The sequence below is a fragment of the Bos taurus genome, chromosome 22 (genome assembly GCF_002263795.3).
Source record: "Bos taurus isolate L1 Dominette 01449 registration number 42190680 breed Hereford chromosome 22, ARS-UCD2.0, whole genome shotgun sequence".
Taxonomy (NCBI): domain Eukaryota; kingdom Metazoa; phylum Chordata; class Mammalia; order Artiodactyla; family Bovidae; genus Bos; species Bos taurus.
The window spans coordinates 3,099,049-3,118,748 of NC_037349.1; the positions used below are offsets into that span (position 1 = coordinate 3,099,049).

The 19,700-nt window shown below is 45.8% G+C and overlaps 1 pseudogene; it reads left to right on the top strand.

Moving 5' to 3' along the window:
- The first annotated feature begins 18,099 nt into the window (after nucleotides 1-18,099).
- LOC100336839 (large ribosomal subunit protein eL18-like) lies at nucleotides 18,100-19,481 on the top strand (annotated as a pseudogene).
- Nucleotides 19,482-19,700: the final 219 nt, after the last annotated feature.

Consider the following 19,700-nt stretch of genomic DNA (forward strand, 5'->3'; position numbering starts at 1 on the left):
GTCCTATATATAATAATTTGCGTCTGCTAACCCCAAACTCCCAATCCCTCCCTCCCTGCCCCTATTTCCCTCTGGCAACCACAAATCTGTTCTCTATGTCTGTGCAGAGCTTGGATACTTTTAACCATTGTCCTTTCTCCTCTTCAAGGTTAAGGATGTCATCATATTCAAATGGTCTTCCACTTTGAAACTTTCAAAGTTTATTAGATAAAGCTTAATGCCTGCCCAATTTATGCCAACTTCTTCTGTGACCAACGGGTGGCCCTAATACTAGTTTAAAACTTTGGGCTTTTGAAAAAATAAACTTGTATACAGCTTCTCGGGCTTCCCTGGTGGCTCAGATGGTAAAGAACGTGCCCGCCGTGCAGGAGACCTGGGTTCAATCCCTAGGTTGGGAAGATCCCCTGGAGAAGGGTATGGCTACCCACTCCAGTATTCTTGCCTGGAGAATTCTGTGGATAAGGAGCCTGGCGGGTTACAGTCCATGGGGTCACAGAGTCAGACTCAACTGAGCAGACATGGCAGCTTTTTAGAACTAACCCCTTTATGTTGATCTAAGCTGGTCTGGGAGCTAGACATCTTTCTCTTCCGCCTCACCTGGTTGGACACCCCCTAATCCCGTCCATCCTACTCAGAAATGATTCCCAAATACGCATCCCCTTCTGTTCTCACCTTCCTCTGTGTTCTTTCCCATCTCTTTTGTAGCCTAATCTCTAATCACTGGGGGTGATTTATGTATCTACCTTGCCCTGCTGTGTTCTGAACTCCTCAGGGCAGGGACTGGGTCATTATTATCCTGTGTCCTGGAGTCTGACTTAGTGCCTGGCCCTGAGAAGGTGCTTCTGGTTTTTTAGTTTGTTTGTTTGGAAGTATTGGATGATATTAAACAAGGAAGTAAGGATAGATGGTAATGCGTATTGTAGGGGGTTAGTTTTTGAGCCAGTTGACCTACAAAGGTAAGATTGAGATGTAGTAAAACATTTTATTGAGGCCTATTACCAAGTCTATGTTAAAGGTTATAGTAAAACCTATATTAAGATAGATGTGAATAAAGGATTAATAAGTATATATATATTCTAAAACTTTTTATGTTATATTTGAGTACAGCTGATTCATAATGTTATGATGGTTTCATGTGGATAGCAAAGGGACTCAGCCATACATATACATGTATCCATTCTCCCCCAAAATCCCCTAAATTAGAAAGGTGCTTGTGTTTGAGAAGTGAATGAAGCTTTCCTGGCAGAAACCAGGCAGGTCAAAATGACCACGCTTTCCTGTGGTCACATCAGCTCAAAGGACCTCTGATCTGCCCAGTCTGCTCTGAAAGGCGGGGCATTGTGCCCTTACCTGTGGGAGAACAGGGCTATTCTTACAGATCTCTGGCCCAAAGTGTGGCCCGTTGGTGCTTTCTAGTATTCTTGTTCTGTAAGATAGGAGATGATCCAAGCTACAAGGTCACTTCCCTTTTCTAGCTTAGTTACCATAGAAATTTTGGTAGCAGACTGAAGGCATGACTGAAGGCATATCAGTTTACCCTGGCTCAAGTTGAATTGTTGATGGTTGATCATTAAAGATTGGGAATGGGGTAGGTCAGCGTGACATCAGGCAGAGACAACGTGGACGATGTGAAATACTGCGGACAAGGAGAAATAGATTGCTGTGGGCTAGGGGTTTGGTTTTAATCACATCATGTTATATACTTAGAAGAAAAACATTAAATATAGTAACATTTAAAAAATGCCATTTTCCCCTGACCTGGTCTTCCTCCCTCCGTATGGTTATGACTTTTCAAGGTTAATATTGATACTCTCTGTCCCCTGGTAGGTCACTGGTTTTGCTTAGGAGCCAGACGGGTGGACTGCCTCTCTGGATTCCCACTTCCTGTATCTGGGATTTGGGGTTGAGGTTAGTAACTTAACTACTCAGAGACTCAGATTTCTCATCTGTAAAGTGGATGTAATAATTAAAGTACCTTCCTCTGATGGTTGTAATGGGGTATAAATGAGTTCATACATGTAAAAGCCTTAGAACAGTGGCGGCCCATATTAAGTGTGCTTGGTAAATATAGACTTTTTTTTTTAAATCACACTAGATGTAGCTATTTTATAATGCTGTTTAGAACATGGAAAGCCTTTCTACGGTAACTATGAAGAAATTAACTTCTCTTTTTGTTTCATGCTGTGGTAGCTTTTATCACTAAGGTGAAAAATGGCTAAATATAAATGAACTTATATCTAAAATATTTTTTCTACCAATCTTACGAGATACTTTCTGTGCTGTTTCTGTAATAGACTCCTATACTCTTGATGGGTCATATGACTTCTGTTGTTTGTTTTGTATCTTAAAGTTTACAAGTTATTTTAATGTAAAGTCTCATTTGAATCCGAAATTCTTGCAAGATCCACAGGACCTGGTTTATATTCATCCCTACATTATTTATGAGATGAGAAAGCCATGTCTTAAGAGGGTTTCCAAGATCTCGAGGCTACTAAAAGCCAGAGCTGGGACCACATCCTCCTTGTTAAGTTCCTTGAATTTGTGGACATTTGGTAAACTGCAACTGGACACATATGTGTCAATTAATGAAATGTGTGTAGATAAAGTAACTTCTACCTAAGCACAGCAATTAGGCATTAAAATTCACATCCCAGGACATCACACTTGAAATAAGGGTAGGCAATAGAAAGTCCAAATGAGTCTATGAAAGCTTATAAAATTTTATGTTCAGTAAAATACCATCAAACAGCACCATACACTTGGGTGATATTAGTGAGCATTTACATATTTTTAATGTGTAGCCAGGTCATGCCTCTGTTCTCAATAGTTGTGACAAGTAGCTTGTTTGTTTATTTTTGCAGATATTGTTCATAACCCAAGATTTGTTTTTTCCTGTATGTGCTTCACCATCTAAATGTTCAGTGCCTTTTTGGTTTGTGACTCAGAATTATTGATTTCTGCCTTTCTGGGGCCCACATCTGTCAGCCCCCTTAGACACCTTTTTGATTTCTTCCTTTGTTCAGGCACGGCCAAAATTCAGTAGAAGGTTCCATTTTACTTCCCCCTCTCTTCCTATAAGAACTCCTTTCCTTTTTTGTTATTTTTTTTGCTTCCTATTATCATCCCCAAGCCCTGGGACATCTTTATTAATTTACCTTTGAAAGACTGACTTAGCATATTTTAGAACTAAAACCTTCTCTGTTTCAGAATAAAAGTCTGAGTGGTATGATTTTGTGTAAGATTTCCTTCAATTCAGTTAAACAAATAGGCATCCAGTTTCTATCTACGCTCTCGTAGGTCCTCAGGAAAATTCCCATTGAGGGTCTGGACCTTCATGATTCACCTAGATTGATTCTGATTCCGTTCCCATCTCATGGGAAGCCTAGGGAAGGAATAAAGTGTAGCTACTGCTTCTTGTTCTTAGTTGAGGTCCCCTCAAGATTTCCGTGTTTCCCTTCTTCACCCAAAGCTGCACACCTGTACTGCCACAAGTCTTTTGAGAGAGCTGTGCTTTCATATGAAAAGCACTTTCTAGTTCTTTAGCTATATTCTTGTAAGAATGTTAGGGAGAAATCTGTCCTGTCGAATTTTCAATTGGTTGAAGTCAAGTTGTAGTTTCAACTGTCCTGGGCCCATGAGTTCTGACCAATGGAAAGTGATGAAACGTCAGAACCTCTTTCCCCCTCCTCTAAGATCTAGTGTGGCTTGAACTCAGGCCCTGTTCTCCAGCTGCAGCGAGTGTGGAGAGCTCCCAGATCTCATTCTCTATGCTAACTGCTTGCTGCCCAGGGTCGGGATCCATCCCAGCATCCAGTGACTTACCTTCTAGAGCCCAAGTGCCTGGAACCCTTTCCTCAATTCAGGACAGTCTCTAAGAGGCATTCAAGCCTCCACCTCCCCTGGGTATCAGAGGCACATCAGGGGTCAGCCCCTCCCTCTGTCTCATCTTGTTCCTTCCCATCCCTCTAGGCAGGATCCCGAGAGCACCCTAGTAAGCATCTTAGAGTCTGTTTCCCAGGGAACCCAACCTCAAATAGTCTGCTCATCTGTGCAGTGGGCTGGCTGAAAATTGAGGCAAAATTCCTTAGTACTCATCCACATTACCAACAAGCCATACTGGCCCAGGGCTGTGCTGAATCTTAAAATCCCACATCTGGCAGTGAGCTGAGGCTATGCTCACGACCGCAGGGTTGCTTAGCCTGGACCCACATAAGGAGTCCTGGCAGGATGCGGTTCTTTCACTGATACCTCGTAGTGAAAATTCCTTTTTGTTATGCTTAAAGAAAATTAAGACTGTTTTGGCCCACAGAAAACCTAAATTGGCAGTCCTTAAACACTGTCCTCAGTGTTGGGAGGTAAGGATATAGCAGTGAGCATGCAAAGTACAAGTAGGTCCTGAAGGCAGAGGAAGAGCCCAGACGCGCTGTGGGTGGGGTGGCCGCACTGTCCTGTGGGACACACAGAGAGGAGAGGCTGTAGAGATGCCTGGAGAAGGCAATGGCAGCCCACTCCAGTGTTCTTGCCTGGAAAATCCCAGGGATGGCAGAGCCGGGTGGGCTGCTGTCAATGGGGTCGCACAGAGTCGGACACGACTGAAGCAACTTAGCAGCAGCAGCAGCAACCCTGTCAATGCTGAGACCCAGGGCTTAGACTGGCAAAGGAACCATCGTAAAAGGCAGCGTGGGAACTTGCAGGGAAGGCAGAGGTCTCATGAAGGGGCTTGGAGAAGAGAGGGGGCCCTGGTGGGTTTGTGTAAATGTCTCTGGTTCTGACCAGAGCACAGGCTGTGATGGGGGTGAGGTGAGAGCAAGTGCCAGGAAGGTAAAGCAGGTTGGAGAAACTGACCTGTGTCCTCAGAGAACTGGAGGGCATCAGTGGGCTTTAGGGAGGGAGTCATGTGACTGCATTTGCTTACTTTGTGGGTTGAATATCTGTAAATTGAATGATGAGTATTTATCACGTAGATTGGGCTTCCCAGGTGGGGCTAGTGGTAAAGAACCTGCCTGCCAATGCAGGAGACATAAAGATGCAGGTTTGATCCCTGGGTTGGAAAGATCCCTTGGAGGAGGGCATGGCAACCCTCTCCAGTATTCTTGCCTGGAGAATCCCACGGACAGAGGAACCTGGTGGGCTACAGTCCATGGGGTCGTAAAGAGTCAGACATGACTGAAGTGACTTAGCGTGTATGCACGCTTCATGTAGATTAGCATAGTTATTAACTGATTAAGAGAGGAAGTCTGTGCCTCCGAAGTCATCAGAACCAGGGGTTATTCTCCTCCAGTGTGCCCTGGCTGTGGGAGGCCTGGCTTTAAGGACACAAGTGGATTACGAGGATTCCAGGTTGGGGAGTGGAGACCATGGCAGCTGAAGCGGGTGTGTGTGTGTTCACTGCATCTTTGCGCGTCTCTCTCTCTGTTCTAACTCTGTATGTCCGTTTCTTTACATGATCTCTCACTGTTTCTTTGTGTCTCTGGGCAAAGCTGGTACCGAAAGCCTGTGTATCAAAGAGGTTCCCCTGAAGCCACATTCCCTCAGCCCCCTCAGAGCCGTAGCGCAGCCCATCTGGGTCACCTGAGACTCCTGGAGTGACAGAGGTGAGTGGTTGTGAGCTCCCCATCTTCATGGGAAGTTGTTTCCCATCACAGATTATTCTAGGGACTGAATAGAAAGCATCCTTTGTTGTTGTTGTTATTTTATTCATGTCTAAGTTTCCTTAATTAAAAAGTAATTATATTTTCCCCTAACTAAATATTTGATCTTAAACCCAGCTGAGGTGCTGACATCAATCCTGAACAGGAAGGTTTCCCCAAACTGAAATCTGTGTGGCTGCCCCAATCCAAACCCCTCACTCACTGAGTCACTGTTTTTCTGCAGAAACTCATTCCCTTCCAGATTGCTAAATTGTGGGGGAGGAAGTGAAGGCAGCTATTGATCTGTTAAGAACAAATGAGAGAAAATGACCAGAACAAATAAACTTTAAAGAACGAAATCAAAGAAATCATTTGTCCCCAGCAAAACTCCCACTCTCTCAGCTTTATTTGAGAAAATAATAAAAGAAAAGAACATTGACTGATGGTAAGGTTTGGGGTTTGTTTTTGGATGAAGATATTACTGGAGCTACTGCTTCTTTCCTGACGTTTGCTGTGTGTTTGTTCCATCTCCATTCTATCTGGAGTGAGACGTTGCTTTACTGGGCAGTTTGGCGTGCCTGATTAATGTTGCTAAGGAGGGGGCCTCTCCTGGTCACTCTGCCCCTCTCCTGCGCTTGAAAGTGTCTCTAATCCCTCTAATGATTTTGTTCACAGCCTGTGAGCATGTCTGCACTGATAGGAGGATTCTGGCTGAGGACATGGAATACAGTCCATGGACTAGATTAGCTGGAACGTTTGAGAGCTATTTGAACAGACTGACTCTTAGCTGGGAGATTCTACCACGTGCTATTTCATAGTCATTAAATGAAATTTATGTTACATTTTTGTATAAATGAGCAGCACCCAGCATAATGAGTCTTTGGAAGGGGTGTCCGGGAAGAAGAGACCTGGGAGAGGCCCCAGTGTCGGGTGCTGTGGCTGGTGGACCTCAGACGAGCCCGGAGCCCCAGCATCCTCGGCAAAGGTTACATTTGGCGGCCACAGGTGTTCTCGCCACAATGTAACATTCTGCATGCAGGCATTTGGGGCCTCCTTTCAAAAAATTCTCTCTCTTGAACAGTTCCGTTTCCCTTCTAAACTTACCATTAAAGAAGAAAGCACATGCTTTCTTGGTGCTTCTTGGGCTGCCGTCTTTGGGGTCGCACAGAGTTGGACCCGACTGAAGCGACTTAGCAGCAGCACCAGCAGTGAATGCAGGCTGTTGGTGTGCTTGGCTGATTTCAGCTGCACAGGAGTTCTGTTTATTCACTTCTGCCAGTTTGGTGAGGAACACTCTTAATACCTAAGAATTTTTCCTGGATTACTAACTAGTCTTCATGTCTACCACCACTGGCCTGTTATAAGTCACTGCAGTTTCTTGCCAGGACTATATGGTAACCTCCTAAACTAGTGGTTGCGGGCTTTGATGGAGGACTTGTTAAAACACAGATTGCTGGGCCCCATCGCAGAGTTCCTGGTTTAGTAAGCCTGAATGTGCTAAGTTCCCAGGTGATGTGGGTGACACTGGTCCTCAGACCTCACGTTGGGAACCTGTATCCTAAACAGTCTCTTTACCTCTGTCTCAGCACCCAAGTTCATATCCAGGAGGATGCTGGAGTGGTCTCAAAAACTGAGTTAGATGGTGTCACTCCCCTCTTGGTACCCCAAGTTCTCCCCAGACTGGGGGCCCTGCGTATTCGGGCTCACAGAGCTGCCGGATGTGGGAGCCTGGCCGTCCCAGCCCCATCCACGCGTGCCTCACCATCCCGCTGTCTCACCTGCCTCTGTCGGCACCTGACCACACTTCCTACTCTTGCCTCCAGTCCTTCACAGGGTCTCTGCTCGCTCTCCTGGGAACCTTCCTCTTTCTCTTTTATCTTCACCAATTAGTACCTGCACACCCTTTCCTTCTCAGCAGCGTTGCCACTTCTTCAGAGAAGCTGTGCTTAACTGCACAAGGGTTGTGTTCTTGCTTATTCTCTTGCAGAGATTTTTTTTTCCCTTTATAGTCTTTAGCAGAATATTTTGTGATATTCATTTGTGTTTCTCCTTTTTGAATAACTGTTATCTTCTCTTTTTGTTTTATTTTAAAATTATTTTTTAATTGAAGGATAACTTAATTACAGAATGTTATCCTCTCTTGGTGTGTAAAGTCCATGAAGTAAGAGGCTCTGTCTATTTTGGTATATGCCGAGTCCCTGATATACAGCAGTGCCTGGCACAGGATAGTCACTTGGTAAACGTTTGTTAGATGGATCAGTGGATGGATGGATCAATGAAGGAGGTTTTAGAAGGCTTGGGGGTTGCTGGGAAAGCTTAGGAGGGCAGGAAAAAGAGTACCTCCCATGTAGCATTTTTCTAAGGCCTTGTAAACTGATTTATCTGTCAGGGAACATATTCAAAAGTCCATTTTTGAATTTTGTGCTGAGGAGCCAAATTGCCTGGTGCACTCAGCACCCCCACCCACTTATCTGCTTGGTCAGATAAGTTCAAAATATGTGTCTATTAAAACTCCCTTCTCAGGCACTTTGATTCTGGAATTAATAAAACCATGTCTGTGACATGGGAAACTGTAAGGCCTTTATCCATAGTAAAAGGCTTCCCAGCTGACGCTAGTGGTAAAGAACCCACCTGCCAATGCAGGAGACATAAGAGACAAGAGTTCAGTCCCTGGGTCAGGAAAATCCCCTGGAGGAGGGCATGGCAACGCACTCCAGTATTCTTGCCTCTAGAATCTCATGGACAGAGGAGTCTGGCAGGCTATAGTCCACAGGGTTGCAAAGAATCAGACATGACTGAAGCAACTTAGCACACATTCACAGTAAAGCCAGAGTTTTGAGAATCATGTATTTGGCTCAAAACACCAGGATCCCTTTAGAGATAATTTTGTGGGATTTTAGATGCCTTCCTTTTCATTTAGCATGACATGTGGGAAAGACAGGAAGCATGGAACCTCAGAAACCTGTGGGTCTCCCAGAGCTGAACCTGGGTGAGGGAGTTAGGATTTGGTATTAGAGTTTACGCCTCCAAATCCATCACTCCAAGGCACTCTTTGGCTCTCCCAAGAAATGGGGACCAAGTTAACGCTGGACGATCATTAGGGCGCTGCTGCTGGTATTCAGTGGAGCAGTGCGGTAGGGTTGAGGGTGACACAGGGGGCCCTGGGAGGTGCAGGATGGCAGACTCTTTAAGACCCGTGTGTATGCACGTGTACGCACACAGGTGTGTGCACGTGTGTGAGAGCCTCGAGCGTGTGTATGTGTAGGTGCTGTGCACACACAGGTACATGAGTGTGAATGTCCATACATCTGTGTGTATCTAGGTGGTTATCTTTCTGTTTTGGGGTGCGGCATCAGTCATCATGCCCATATTTCATCACCAGTTTCCATAATTAGCAGTGTTTTTATTACTGATTTTTTAAAAACCTTTCCAGCAATAGATTCAAGTGGTGACTGGAGAAGGGGCACAGAAAGAGTAGTGGAGAAAACTCATCCAGCACAGTTGAGGGCAGGGATACTATGAGACGGGAAGAAAGAGCCGGAGGCAAGGACCAAAAACTGAGCAAAGAACTAATTGAAACACTAAGCCTTGGGACTTCCCTGGAGGTCTAGTGGTTAAGACTTCACCTTCCAATGTAGGGGTTGCGGGTTCGATCCCTGGTTGGGGAGCTAAGATTCCACATGCCTTGCAGCCAAAAAACCAAAACAAAAAGCAGAAGCAATATTGTAACAAATTCAATAAAAACCTTAAAAATAGTCCACATTAAAAAAATAAATAAATAAACACTAGACCTTTATGAAATGGGCCTATTTGAGGGTGGCTCCAATTCATTCTCCAGATGTTTTCTGACTTCTTGTCATTCATGCAGAGCTCACACCTGTCTAGGCCTCCCCTGGCCGTCCACAGGACTGGAGCCCCATTGCTACTGAAACGGCAAAACCCCACCATCCTCCCAGCAGGTGCCACGTTATTTCCCGTTTGACCCGTAGGAACAGAGTGTGTTGAGAGATGCATCTCACTTTTAGCACTCGTGCATCTGCATGCACACACACACTTAAGTTATTTTCATCATTAGTTTCTTGAGCCCCCTGGGACATGTCCCCAGGAGGACGGAGACGCAGGAGGACTGTGGAAGTGGAGCATTCCCCCCTGCTCTTTTCTAGAGAAGTTTTCACTTGAGAATAAAATTTTAATTAGACATCCACACTTCCAGGTAAGCTTTTGTTCCCCATTTGTCATGAATTTATAGGGGGAAGGGAAAAAATCAATATTCTACAGTTCTTCTTTCATCCCAAGGAGGTTGAAAGATTTTAGCTGCAAAATGAAGAGATCAGAAGAAAAACAGCTTTATGAAAAAACACCCCCATCTTTATGGTCTCGTTTGGAAGAACAGACCCCCCCTGCAGGATTTCTGATCTCCCCTCCAAAGGCGATCACTTTTAATGGGCAACCATGAGGATGAGAAGCAAGAAGAAGGTACAAAGAGAAAAGTGCAGACTGCAGTCTTCGGTTCTCTGCAGTTTGGGGGGAAAGAGATCCCAGCTGCCAATGTGGATAATTTGCAAACCAGCCATCAGGCCTTCTGCTGACCATAAATGCCTTTGCCATCAGACAGCATTGCTCCCTGTTGTAATCCAAGCAGCTAGGGGAGGGGGCAAACAGGCCTGCCATCCCCGGGCTGACTGTAAGGGGGCCCTCTAGGAGCGCACCTGACTTCTCTGTGTGTGATGATGTCATCTTAGCACCAACTGTGGCTTGAGTAACATGTTTACAAATTTCTGTTGTTGGAATGCTTGAGCGTCAGCCTGAAGTGCTTTTATTTTGTTCAATAACTGCCACCAATTTGCTCTCGCAAAACCCGCTTTCTTATTTCTAATGAAACAATCCCACTTGAAGTTTTTACAAGTCTTGGTGTTATCCCCTTAAACACTTAACATGTCAATGTCTTATTTAAGTTGTATTTATTCATCTCACCCACCCTTCCTCCTTCTCAACATTCAGCACTCTACAGAGCAGCTGGACACCCACCATCCCGACTGCCAATACTGCCCGGCCCTCAGGAACAGGCTGTCTCCTGTTTCCTGCCCAGCGTCACCAACAAAGGATGAGACGCCTGCAGCCGATGCCGGGAGGGTTTGTGGGCTGGGCTCTGAGGATCAGGTGCTGCTCTGGAGTGGGGAGGATTGAGCAGCAGAAGCACTTAGGGAAGCCAAGAGACTAATTGAATTGTAAAGCCCTCCTCTCAGCAAGAGTGCAGCAGTTTATTATATATAGGAAAGTGTTATTTTCAGTAGCGCTGAGCATCCATTGTCTTGCTTCTCTTGGTAGTTGGGGGTTCGCATGGCTCAGTGGGCGCCTGGTGGTAGCTCATCACTGCTCATGGACACCAGGTGTGCACAACAGCAAACTCCTTGTCTTTGGTAGTTTGCTGACTTTGAGTGACATAAAAACCATGACTTTACACACATTTGAAAACTTTTTAAAGTGGTCTTCAAGGTCAGAGAACAGAATATATTGTACTTAACTATTTACCAGCTTTATATCTCACTGTAAGATATTAAACCTAGGGCATATATTCCTCTCCCTGAAAATGTTAGGGTTAGACCTTTAGTGTAACTCTCGGGTTGTACGAGCTGCCTGTTAAAACCCAGCTTCCTTCCTCTTCCTTGACCTGTTTGTCTTTCATGGTGAAAGGACGGCTGTGTCTCTGAAACTTTGTGAGCTTTCTACAAAGGAGGGACTGGAAAACGATGGCTAAGATTTTTCCAGCTTTAAGCATCTGGTCTTTCCCCATGGAGTTCAAGGCACATTCTGCGTTAAAGAAAAAAAGGAATTTGATTCCTTCAGTGTTCTGTTTTCACTAAGATTGTGTGGTGGTGCGATTGTGTGCTGACAGATTTGGAGCCTGTTCCTGTGAATTTAACCCGTCTTCTTTTCCCGGCTTCTTTTGGCTACATGGGTAGGCAAAAATAGGCATTTCACCTAATCATTTAAGGATCATCTCTGTCTTTAACAATAGCAGGGACAACAATGGTATTAACTGACTAGGGGGTATATTAACTTTATAATTTTCAACGTGTGTGTGTGTGTGTGTGCACGTGCGTGCATGTGCATATTTTCTACTGTGGCTTCTGGTATTTTGATAGATTTAGTTGCAAAGTTAAACAGCAAGATGAAGGGTTTTCACGTCTATGTACTTTGATATTCTATTAACAAACATAAGCCCAGATATTAATTTACATCTGGGTTATGCATTTCAGAACATTTAAAATTTTGTTTTCTTTTCATGGAAATGAAAATATAACTGTTAGTCTTCAGAGTATATATATGCTGTAATGGTTTATTTTTCATCCTAGCAAATAAGTGGCTGACTTCCTGGGGAAGGCATATTTTGGTGATTAGCATGTTTGACCTGTCATTTTTCGGAAGTCTTTGGGGCATTGCATTTGTTGCTCCTGATGATGGGTTTGGGGTCTGTGTCCATCCACAGGGAGCTTCCCTGATAGTGCAGTTGGTAAAGAATCTGCCCACAATGCAGGAGACCCAGTTTGATTCCTGGGTCAGGAAGATTCACTTCAGAAGGGATAGGCTACCCCCTCCTGTATTCTTGGGCTTCCCCTGTGGCTCAGCTGGTAAAGAATCCACCTGCAATTCGGGAGACCTGGGTTCGATCCCTGGGTTGGAAAGATCCCTTGGAGAAGGGAAAGGCTACCCACACTAGTATTCTGGCCTGGAGAATTCCACGGACTGTATAGTCCATGGGATTGCAAAAAGTCAGACATGACTGAGTGACTCACTTTCACTTCCATCACAGAATGAGAGACAGTAGACATGAGAACATCAGGTGTGGAGCTGGGACACTAGATTCAAGCCCTGGGAATCTTCCTGAGCCTCCTATCCTCTGCCTGCAGCAATTGTGTGTGTGCTTCTCCCAGGCACCGGGGTTGTTGTGAAGGACATACTGCGTAACAGATGCAGAAGGGCTATAAAAGCCAACTGCGCACGTGTGTGCTAATTTGCATCAGTCATGTCCAGCTCTTTGCAACCTTATGGACTGTAGCCCACCATGCTCCTCTGTCCGTGGGATTCTCTAGACACGAGTACTGGCGTGGGTTGCCATTCCCTTTTCCAGGGGATCTTCCAGAACCAGGAATCAAAGCCACGCCTCTTATGTCTCCTGCATTGGCAGGCAGTTCTTTACTGCTAGCACCACCTGGGAAGTCCTTGAAAGCCCACTCAGTGGAGCAAAGAAAAGGCAGCAAAAGTAAATGATACTACTGTAGCTCAGGGTAAGCAATTTGTGGCCTAAGGGTAAACCAGCTATCTACTTGCTTTTGTAAATAAAGTTTTATCAGATGACAACTGTATTCAATTATTTATGGGTGATCCATGGCTGCTGCTGCTGCTAAGTCACTTCAGTCGTGTCCGACTCTGTGCGACCCCATAGATGGCAGCCCACCAAGCTCCCCTGTCCCTGGGATTCTCCAGGCAAGAACGCTGGAGTGGGTTGCCATTTCCTTCTCCAGTGCATGAAAGTGAAAAGTGAAAGTGAAGTCGCTCAGTCGTGTCCGACTCTTAGCGACTCCATGGGCTGCAGCCCACCAGGCTCCTCCATCCATGGGAGTTTCCAGGCAAGAGTGCTGGAGTGGGGCGCCAGTGCCTCCTCCGGATCCATGGCTGCTTTCATGCAATGGCAGAGCTGACTGCTTGCTACAAAGACCACATGGCCTATAAAGCGTGAAATAGCGAACTGTTTCCAGGGAAGTGTGCCAGTCCTTGTTCAGAGCATGCACTGCTTGGGTGGAATTCTCATATACAAGGAGGATATACACACCCAGTGTGAAGTTTTAGGAGGAACTGTAGTTTATTTGCGGTTGTTGAGGGATGAATTCTTTGATGAAGAATGGCAGCTAATAAAGAAGTAATGACAGAATTAGAAAATCCCCATTTTGACAGTCCCTGTGAAACTACCAACCCAGACAAGGATCATCAATGGATATTAAAGTCTTTATGGAAAGTGTTGGTGGGGAAAAGTATACTCACACATCATGAAAACATGATACCACAAATTACTTGCTAATTGTAAAAAGAAACATACAGTGTTCATAAGGGAGAGATACTGTGATAACTGCTTATCTGTGTAGTCAGATTTATCAGTAAAAGTGAGACAGGTGGGTGCGGGGTGCCTCATAAGATGGTGCAAGGCTTTGGAAAACCACTGTCTATGAAACCTTCTTGATGGAGATGTACAAGGTGAAATTAATTATGACGTAGACGTGACTTCCAGTTTACGGGAAATACCGAGAATACAGGAACCAGAAGGACACAAAGAGTAAGCAACCAGACGAATCTAAAAACCAGCAACATGGCAAGATTCTTCTGGATTATTAGAGACAGGACAACCATATTTAACATGGGACCCTTGACTGGGTTTGGTGTGAACAAGGAAACCTATAACAGATGTTAGGAGCAGGTTGGGGCAGTTTGAATCTAGGCTGGACATTGGATGTTATGAGAGAATTGTTGCTAGTTGTCAGTGTGATCATGACATGATCATGTGATGTATGCTGATGTGTTTTGAATTACTTTCAAATGCTTGGGATAAGCACACACATAAACACATACACAAAATGTGGCAATAGGTTAATAATTCAGATCTAGGTGACAGGGCTGTGGGAGTTCATTGCAGTATTCTTTTAATTTTTCTGCTTCAGTGGTGTCTGACTCTTTGCAACCCCATGGACTAGAGCCTGCCAAGCTCCTCTGTCCATGGGATTCTCCAGGCAAGAACACTGGAGTGGGTTGCCATGCCCTCCTCCAGGGGATCTTCCCAACCCAGGGATCGAACCTCCATCTTCTACGTTGCAGGCAGGTTCTTTATCTCTGAGACATCAGGGAAGCCCTCGTTTCTATGTTTGAGCGTTTAAAAAAAAAAACATGGAAAGCAAGCCCAACAAGCCATTCTTGTTCGTGTCCTGGATGGAGTGCAGAGACCAGGGAGTTGGTGTCTGGAGGAGGAACAGCCTGGCTTGTGGACACTGGTTGATGATGCTGTGCTGTTTGTGCTCTCGTGCCTCTGCCCAGCCCCTCAGGAGAAAGAATTAGAGAGAAAATATTCTCTTGTCATGATTTTTTTCCTTCAAATAAATGTTCATTCCTCCTGGTGATTCATCCAGCCAAGGAACCCTGTCAAGCCATCTCCTTCCTTTATTAAATTTCATCTGACTCATTGTCAGCCATCATTCTAGCCTGTCCAGATCTTTAGAACTTTGGTTCACTCATTCAGTCTATGAGTTATCTTTTCCAGTTTTGTGATGTCTGAATGGCCATGAGCTCGCTTTCTGGGTTTCATCTGCGTAGGTGATACAGGCATGCCATGGGAAGCCTCCTGGAGCGTGCGTGCTTCCAGGCTGCAGTGGGCCTGCGCCTCAGTCCCCTCTGGGTCCCAGGATTCAGCTAACGACAGGCACACCCTGCCAGGCCTTCCCCAGAACCCCTCGTGCGTGTCATACCCTCTGGGCTTCAGCTTTTCCTCCAGCTACTGCTGCTGTGACGTCCTCGGTGTGGACTCTCCTGGCTCCACCCGGGTGGCCCCCCGACCGTGCCTGGCCTGTCCCGAGACCTCCCTGTTGACACAGAGGCAGGGGCTGCCCTAAGGACCACATGTTCAGCCTGGGAACGTGGGCGTGCCCTGCCCTGTGGGACACAGCTTTGCGCGGAGGGAGACTGAAGCCTGAAGATGCGTTTTTGCTCCGTGCCCAGGCGCGGCCTGAGTGGCACTGATCTGGTGGCACCTGGTGGCTGCTGTGCTGGCCCTGCCTCCTTCCCGCCACATTCCCTGGTGCTCTCACTCCCATGTCTCTCTGAACCATGCAAATTCCCGGAAATTCAGGCAAAAACAGGCTCCACTGTCATCTCCCTTCAGGGTGTCCCCAAGAGTGTGGTGAAGGGAGCACCCGTCTCCTAGACCCCCAGGAGGCTCCGTTCTGAGTCATCCACACAGCAGCCCTTCCCTGTGCACCCATGCACGTCAAGGACACGCAGTACACAGGCCACCAACAGTTTTAACATTTAAATTAATTTTGCCATTAATTATATGAGGTCAAGATTTTTTCAAAAAACGGTATTGTGGTGGTGGTATTTTTTCCATCTTGAACAACAGAAGTATTTCTTCTAAGTCATGATTCTTCTAGTTCATGACTGTGTGTGTACAATTGCTATTTCAACCTTCTTGCTTCTGCAATCGGCTTTTTCACTTTTTAAAAATCTGTCCTTTTATTCTTTTTTTTTTTTCTGTCTTTCTAAATATTTCTACAAGTCACAGAGAGTGTGATTGATGGACTTATATGTTGTTGGTCATAAATTATTTTAAGGCATCATTGTTTTTAACAACATTTCATTTCATTTTTAATTAACTGTTTCACTCGGACAATTTACCGCTTTAACCTCTCTGTGCCTCAGTTTATGCGTCTGCATAATTAGCGCAGTAACGGTAGTGCTTACCTCAGAAGATCATTGTGAAGATTGAGTGAATTAAAATATATAAAGCAATTAGGAAAGTACTTGGCAATTAGTGAGCTCAATAAATATGAATTGATATGATTATGAATTATTATTAAATTTATTAGTACCACTAGACTACTTTTCCAGAGGTGTTTTTCCCTATAGCAAGCTCCATACAGCACACCTATAAATATGATGGGAGGGTCAGTGTCCAGAGCAGCTAAACGAGCATAAAATTATAGCCCCAAACACGAGCTACTTACTTCAGTCTTCATTCAAAGCATATATACGCACGCTGCAACTGGTACTAACAGATTTTTGATCTGTTTTTTGGGGTCGGAGGTAATTGGAAGCATGTTACTGGAAAGATGGGGAGTGTTCCTTGACTGAACAGCTGGGATGCTGGTGGCGCCCCTGCTGTGACGAGGAAGGCCGAGTGAGGGACGGACAGACTGCAGGGAGGAGGACGGCGCCCTGGCACAGGCGTCAGCCAGCCGCAGAGGATGGTTGGGAAGGCCCTGGTCACGCACTTCCGTGGAAGGAACGGGAAAGTCCGTGTCTCCCATGTGTCCAGTCCCTCTAAACGGGAGAGTGTAGGGGCCCCATAGGGGTCTATGCTTTCTGAGATGAATATTGGAGGAAGTGGGTATTGGGGTGTAAATTTGAAAACCATCAAGTACCTAATTAGGCGGATGGGCTTCCCTGGTGGCTCAGATGGTGAAGTATCTGCGTGTAATGCAGGCAACCTGGATTCAGTCTCTGGGTTGGGAAGATCCCCTGGAGGAGGAAATGGCAACCCACTCCAGTCTTCTTGCCTGGAGGACCCTGTGGACAGAGGAGCCTGGCCGGCTGTGGTCCCTGGGGTCACAAAGAGTCTAACATGACTGAGCGACTAATACTTTCACTTTCTAATTAGGCAGAAGTTAATTTTAATCTTTATCAAGGCCTATTAAAGATCTCCCTAGTTGAGATAGGCTTCTTTCATTAAGAAGATGGGGGAAAATCTAATTGTTTTTTCCTCTAAACACTCTGGTTCACTCTGAGCTCCCTCATAGTTATTAAACTGATCTTTTAAAACTTTCCAAGAGCACTTTTGCAAGTGGTTCCCCACACGTGCCTTCCTGTTTTTCTATTTGAAGCACAGAGGCAGATGAACTTGATCATCTCTGAAGGTGTATAAGATTATACACTTTTTCTAGAAATTGGTCTCAGAGACCCATTTAGTTAAGGCAGCCACTCTTAAGAGGGGCTCAGAAGGGCTACAATATCTAAGGGGTGGCAAAGCTCTGAGCTGTGTTCTGTACACTCGCCCTTGTGGGTGAGAGCTGGAATGCCAAGGTCATGTGGGCCCAGAGCCTGTGTCTCCCATCACAGCCCAGGCAGAGAAGTCCTCAACCATGTGAACCAGCGAAGCGGCTCCAGCACCTTCTCTGTCTGTGAAATTTTTGATCTTGAAGAAAGTTTTGTCTTGTGCTTTTTCACCTTTTTAAAATTTTACATCATATTAGCTTCTGCTGAAATGCCCTGGGAGGACTGCCTGCAGATGCGTTTTGCTGGTCAGAGCAGGGGTTTTGCTTCCTTTCGCTCTGCCTGGGATGGTTTCCCAGCAGTTATGCTGAAGCCCCTTGGTGCGAGAGCCTGCCAAGTCTGTCAAGGCGTCGTCGTTTACTCTTTTAATATTCTCCAGCAATGGCGCTTGTGCTGCTCGCTTGAAACAAAGGCGTTGAACTCGAGCCCCAGCGAGCTCTCTGCGGGGCACCTGCAGCAGGCAGCATTTGCTAACTGCAGTCTCAGTTTCTCCTTGACTGTTTGAGTCACGTGGCCGCCTTTTGCCAAATATCAGCAGTTCCTATCAGATGAGACATGTCACCTTTTGGGCTGATCAGAGGAAACTCCTTGAACTCATCAGACCAGAAAGCAAGGGAAGAGAGCACTTTGCATGATTAAAATAAATGGCAAGATCTGGGTTCAAGTCCCTGAAGGCAGGAGAATAGGAGATGATCTGAAGTCTGGCAGCCCTGCTGGGAGGTAACAAATATAGTTCTTCCACCACACTGTTGAGCTGGGAATGTGAGGCCTGTTTAAAAAAAAAACAAAAAACACAAAGACTGAGGGCAAGCCGTTTCTGGACCTGGCTAAGTAGGAGGCACCTTCATGGGAGCTGACATCCTCCACAGCAAGGAGTGAAAGGTTTGAGGCAAGAAACCTAAGAGCCAGGACATCTACCTAAGGCTGTTGGTCAAGCTGTGCAGGTTTCTGGTCAGACAAACCAACTACACCTTCAATCAAGTTGTTCTGGGGAGATTGTTCAGGAGTGGCACCAACTGGCCACCTCCGCCCTTTCCCGGATGATACTGAAGACGAAGATTCCTGCAGGGGAAGGCAAAACAGCTGCGGTTGTGGGGACTGTAACCCATGATGTGCATGTGTCCAGAAAATGAAAGTGTTAGTTGCTCAGTCGTGACTAACTCTTTGCAACCCCAGCATAGCCCACCAGGCTTCTCTGTCCATGGAATTTTCCAGGTAAGCATACTGGAGTGGGTTGCCATTTCCTTCTCCAGGAAATCTTCCCAATCAGGGATGGAACCTGAGTCTCCTGCATTGAAAGCAGATTCTTTACCGTCTGAGCCACCAGGGAACCCAAGTGTATGTCCAGGAAGTGCCCAAATTGAAGGTGTGTGCCCTGTGAGTGAGCAGCGGCACTCAGAGCTGCATTCTCAAGGCTGGGGACAAGATCCTTACCTTCAAACAGCTGTCTCTGGACTTCCCCAAGGGCTGTGGCACTGTCTTCTCTGGTCCTCGCAAAGGCCGAGAGGTGTACAGGCGTTTCGTACATGAACCCCGAAGAGCCACACCAAATACTGTGTAAGCTCCGAGGGCCAGAAGTTTGAGTGCGCCAGATGTCTAGGAGCCAGCTGGGACTACAGAACTAACCCTAGGTTCTACCTTGCTATGAAAAAGATTTTGGATACTAAAAAAAAAAAAGACAGGGCAAACTTGATTTTGGGGAAACCCACAGGTTACTTGAGCTTCCCAGGTGGCACTTGTGGTAAAGAACCCTCCTGCCAATGCAAGAGATGGAGATGTAAGAGACATGGGTTCCATCCCTCAGTTGGGAAGATTCCCTGGAAAAGGGAATGGCAACCCACTCCTGTATTCTTGCCTGGAGAATCCCATGGAAGAGGAGCCTGGCAGGCTACAGTCCATGGGGTCACCCAGAGTCGGACACGACTGAAGGGACTTAGCACACAGGCCCAGGTTACTATTTCCCTGGAGATGGAGACAGTCTCCAGGGAAGATGGAGCTGATAGACCTCATGGAGGCGGCCTGGCTCACCTTCAATCCTGAATCGTCTTCACTCATTTTCTCTCTCCACCCATCCCCAAGGCTGCCTCACATTTTTTTGTTTTTATTTTCGACTTTTTGATGTGGACCATTTTTAAAGTCTTTGTTGAATTTGTTACAGTATTGTTTCTGTTTTATGTTTTGGTTTTCTGACCACAAGGCACGTGGGATCTTATTTCCCTGCAAGGATTGAACCCGCATCCCCTGCATTGGAAGGCAAAG